Consider the following 6,000-nt stretch of genomic DNA (forward strand, 5'->3'; position numbering starts at 1 on the left):
AAACTTTGTACAGAAGATGGTATAGGAATTTCGATAATGCATTTTTAGTCTGGTGTTATTGCTTTTTGCAATAATCACTCTCTTTGGCTATTTTGGCAATATTATTGTAATTATAATAGAGCTGTATAGGTACTTCAAGGCCTTAAAATTATATTCTAAGATTTTATCGTTTATGTCAGTGTACGTGTCTCTGGAACTAGGTGCCCAGAAACTAAACTCTTTTACATGCCAAATTGATGTCTATGAAACAACTTGTAGCACTTGAATTTTGAGCTTATTAACTGAGAAATGTAGCTAGTTGAGAGGAACATGTATCTAAGATTTATGCTTGGCCGTAGCATATTTTGATTATGATCTTTCCTCGGTGATGGATTTGGCTTCTTCTTTCGATAGATTTGGTTATGAGTACTTCTTGTATACAACTAATATTTTGATTATGATCTTCCTACATATTTGATTTTAATGCTGCTGATGAGAGGTTACTCCTTGAAACACGTGTACAGCATATCGAAATTTACAAAATATAAAACTGGTATTTTTTTGTATTTAAGAACCATTGGGTCGATACCACTGCTGGTGAACCTGTGGTCCACGTGGGTATTCACCAACCTAGTAGTCAGACTTGAATGACCCCGAATAATATATTTTATCGACCCTAATTGTTAAATATTGGAATATTCCAAATTTAAAAATGCGTACAACACTGAGGCTTCATTCCTTCCATTGCATATGGTAGAACCTCTCGGTGATGGATTTGGCTTCCTCTTTCGATAGATTTGGTTATGAGTACTTCTTGTATACAACTAATATTTTGATTATGATCTTCCTACATATTTGATTTTAATGCTGCTGATGAGAGGTTACTCCTTGAAACATGTGTACAGCATATCGAAATTTACAATATATAAAACTGGTATTTTTTGTGTTTGAAAGATGAAACTGTATACGGTTGCACCGCCTTTCAAAATTCCTGGTTATTGCACTGATATGATTTATTTCAATGTCTGTGGCTTAAGTTTGAATGATTTAACAGACAGCTTCGGCCTGGAGGTCGATCAATTGAATTTCGACGAGTAAATTTAAAAACTTGGATGGCCAACTAGTAGTTTGAAGTTCAATATATATTATGCACAATGTTGGATAATTTTGTATTCATTCATCTAGGTGTTCCACATATATAACGCATTTGCGCACTGCTACAATGCATCAAGAATTTTAGTTGGTGTGTGTGCTTCCTTTAAATGTCCTTCGTAATCAGAATGATAAATTTAAAAATAAAACAAAGAGATCAATTTTAACCATATTTTTAACAAGCCTTTGTTAAGATACGTTTGAATTCGATTCCCGTACTACCCATATTTTTGGCAATTTCACGATTCTTTGAGGCGTAAAAATTCAAACGATCGCGATATGACTTGATTCAGTATATGCGTACTTTGATTTTTCAAGTAATCAGAAATGAAATGATTTCAAGGCAAGACTCGATATACAACAAATGTTTTATGGTTCTCTATTGTTTCTCATCTACTTCCACGTACTGGTGTTGTTTAAACATTTTCATAACTTGACAGCAAATAGAGTCCCGTAAAACTCAAACAAATTACGGATAATTAAATTCTATAAGAAATGAGCTTAGAAATTGCTACAACCATCATTACTGTAACAATCAATGTTAAAAGGCATTTAATTCGGGGGCTTTTAGATCTCACTAGCACTTGAACTTGTTATGAGAGCTGTCGTAAGACAATAAATTTGATTAGGTTTACAAACTTATTTACTGTATTTAGATTTCAGGGCAACAGTCACGGTTCGGAGTTTAATAAAGAGCAATATTTCAATTGGCACATACTGGCAGTTAATGGCGGATACAAGGGTGCCTTATGGTGCCCTATTTCTCTTAATAAGAAATATAAAAATACCAATCATATATAGAAATATGTAGCAAATATCGATATTCTGTAGACGTGTTTCAAGGAGTAACCTCTTATCAGCAGCATTAGATTCAAATGTATATTGAGAGATCTCAATAAAAAATCAATTGTATACAAGAAGCACTCCAAACGAAAACGTCTACTCCATCCCCGAGAGGTTCTACAATATGTAATACTAAGAATGAAGCCTCAGTAGAAATAATTCCTAAAGAGTGCACGTGTATGTATGTGTGTGTATTGGGGGAAATGGCCAAGAGGGCCCGTTCCAAAGGTTTCTAATGTTTCTATATAATCAACCTGAGCATGGAGGAAGAGGGAGCAATATTCGAAACAAGAGGTCGCGTAGTTCCTTTGTCCCTGTTTGATAGACGTAGGAGGTACAATTACCTCTGTTTAAGAAATTTGGGGATTGGAGAGGGGTGCTATTTGACACATGGGGAGGGCCTTGCTCCTTTTTTCTATATAAACTAACCATGATTTATGTGCATTGAGGTGGGGGGGGGTCCAGCTCCCCTCATAAATATGCCTATGAGGCGAATGTTCAAAATAAACATGTACAACTTTTCTTCAATAAACAAGTTAAAGAGTAATCAAGGGAACCAAAGTTATAGCGGTAATCAAAAGAATGTAATCCAGGGACAAAGACCAGACATGAAAAACCTGACATACACAACAAAGAACATAAAGTAACTAAAATCTTACATACAAAGTAACAAATGTAAATGAGCAACTCGAACTCCAAGCATTAAAAACTGGAAGCATGGGCCAGATGCACCGGTAGGGTAAGTGTCCTCTGCTTTTCAAGGAACACCCGCCACTCATAAAAAGTTAAATCTAGGGTAGACGAAAGAGAGAAGGAAAACTATGACAAGTTGAACAAATCAGTTTTCATGTCGCAGATGGATACACCGTAACGTTCCACGAGTTCATGATGACGACCAAAAAACTTCCTCAGTGATGACTTCGAACTTGTAGCAACATAGCCCTGTTCCAGAAGCCTAATATATTGTAAGAAGTCTAGCGCGTTTGTCGTATAGTTTGGTCAATAGTTTTCCTTTACAAACGATCTCTAAGTGTAGGTCAAGATATGAGGCTGAGTTCACAGTGTCGGTAGTATCCTTTATCTTAAGTTCTTTGGGATAGATACGATATAACAACCCCCAAATATAGGATTGTTTAACGATAATACGTCTGTAAAATGTATAGCGGAAAGGAGAATAAAGGATCCAACTAAACGATGTTCCTTCTTTTGGATCAGATCAGCTATAAAGTCAGTCTCATAAGAGTGAAGGAAAAGGATAGCAAGTAGAGGAGCACAATTTGTTCCCACTGGAATGCCGACCGTTTGTTGAAAAACGTGTCCACCACACTGGACAAATACGTTGTCGGTAAAAAATTCCATTATTTTGAAAACATTTTCTTCGGTATCTTTGGAAGATGATCTGGAATTGTTTTTTTTACAAAGTAAGAGGAATCTCTACCAAGAACTTGATCTGGAATTGTTTTTTTACAAAGTATGAGGAATCTCTACCAAGAACTACATTACCTAGGTGCACCATCTTTTTTGAGTAACATAGATGTATAATGTTTCTGAGTCGGGATTTTAACCAAGTATGGGGAATAGAAGTATAAAGAGTTGATAAATCATAGTTTTTTATGTTATTGTATTCTAATAATAATCTTGAATTGACGGTATCTTTCGAATTTTTCAGGATCCACATTGAATTAATACTAATTGCCAAGTGTCGTGGTAGGACTAGAGACCCTTTTGACAGCTGTGACTTCAGACGTTTTGAAAGAGGTTTGATGGTACATTTAGCGTTGCATTATGGATTCTTGTCGATTATAGGAATCCAGTACATAGACGTAGATCATCGTAGAGAGACCAAAAGAGGATAGCACAGATTTATGAATTTTCACTATCTCTTCTTTGGAAAGTGTGGTAGCAGTATAGGTCTAATTATTGCTATTATTTCCTACGTCTACCTCTGACAATAAACAATGTAATATGTTTTGCAAACAAAAACAATGCTGTTTTGGACTTTATCTGCTGGTACGACAAAATATTTGTCGTCTATAGTAGACAATTTTTTTGCTACAAGGTCTTTGAAAACTGATGTAGCATTGACACTCATTGACCTACTTAAAACTTTCATACATTTCAAAATTAAAGCCCCCACAGCCTTTACTCACTCTGGCAGAGAATCCATGTATTATTGTTCTCGTTTTGTCCACAGTCCTCCACAGCACCCATAAGAATTTTAAAGTTATAATTCCAATTTATGGAGCGTGGTTCACGGTACTTAGATCGACTAGTCTTGAAGTCCTTAATCTCGATGTCCTGCAATAACCTTTTATAATTGAAAATTTTGGATGCAGGAGGTGCTGTATAGGAATATTAGTGGAAGAAACGTTCGTTTTTCTTCATCTTGACCTTCAACACAAACTGGTTTAAAGAGTCTATGGAAACCAATATCCAAACTGAGGGCTACAAGTCTATATAATGATGAGGTAGGTTCACAAACAGGAGTGTCTAGACCTGTTTTGAAAAGTGAGTGTAATAGAGTGAGAGGTATAGAATAGAGTTTAGTTTTTATATGAAATGAAGACCATCTATGGAGACACCACGCATCTTAGGTGATGTATAGTGGCGATGGCCATGAATCCTTATCCGCCATGGATTTTTGTCAAATAAATAAATCACACCCATGTTATTGTTCAATTTGCTTGAAGTTTCCTTTACTTCCTGTACTGTTTATTCTGTCACTTAACCCGTAAGGTATTGCAGTACCTGTTCTGCGTATCCAGTATTCCTATTTTCCAACGATAGCTTAGGACAGGACTGTTCGTTGGATGGTATATTTTTTTTCAAGACTACAAACTTTCATAGAAAGGATTCAATTTGAATGATCCTGTTGATTAAAATGTTAAAAAGAATGCTTGTGGCATTAGTTCATTGTAATTACATCATAACGAATGCCACAACTATACGTTACGGCTGAGAATTGTAAATTATGTTGGTTTGTTTGAGTCCTTGCCAAAAATATGAACAAAAATTGATCAAAGGTACATTTCCAAAATATCTTACTTTGAAAAAAAAAACTTTAAGCAACTCTATTTGTCCTTTCAATGGAAGAATAATCACGAATTTTATGTTTTCTCATTTTTTGTGATTTAAAGTTGTATTATTAATTTCAATTGTATTTTAGGCCTTTATCGCCTCTTCTATTTGTTAATTGGACAATTGACAATGAGATTTAAGGAGGCAGACCTAGGATAGGGACACAACTCTTACAAATCATTGGAACGTTTTTCAGCATTATACATCAATCTTAAGAAAGCGTAAAAGTAAATTGGATTGATTTCATTCTGTTTCAAGCGAAAGCTTGATAAGCTGGGGTCAAGTTGAATAAGCTGCAAATATATCACTGATTTCTACAGTTATGTCCCTTATCCTAGGTCCTAACCTCCTTAAAACAGGTATTTAAATCTTGAACTTTCTGATTACCTTTTCAACGATCCAGTAACATTTCATCAGCTCTGTTCTTTAAAGTTACCTTACGAAAGTCGATGTAAATTGTGGAAATATTTGGTCAATTTTTCAAGCAAACAAAAAATGTGACAGACGAATGCGCCATGCAAATCACTATACCGCCATTGACATGAAAAGCGGGGATATAAAATAAAAAAAAAGAAAACAAAATAATTGAAAGTGGAGAGTCAGAATGAATACGTTTACACCCCCAGTAAAAGTTTCTTACAAGAATCAGGCAAAGTGGTAAAAATCAGAAATAAAAAGAAACATACATGTCAAAAACCAACCGATCTGACAATGTTACTTCACTCAAAGATAATTTCTCTATTTGTATCTCTGCATCATTGGACTTGTTCAGATTTTTTTCATTAGAATATTATAGAAAAATGAGGTTTTAGACAGAGTTATATGCCCTTGAACTGTTCATTTTTAGTGAAACTTTCAAAATGTTTTTTTTTCTTCATTCCATTGTTTAACACACTGCCTGATTCTTACAGAGACTGACAGTTGTAAAACACTAGGAATACACAAAGA

Source organism: Perna viridis, chromosome 12 (assembly GCF_037379345.1).
Source record: "Perna viridis isolate PV_CMFRI_1.1 ecotype Kerala chromosome 12, ASM3737934v1, whole genome shotgun sequence".
Taxonomy (NCBI): domain Eukaryota; kingdom Metazoa; phylum Mollusca; class Bivalvia; order Mytilida; family Mytilidae; genus Perna; species Perna viridis.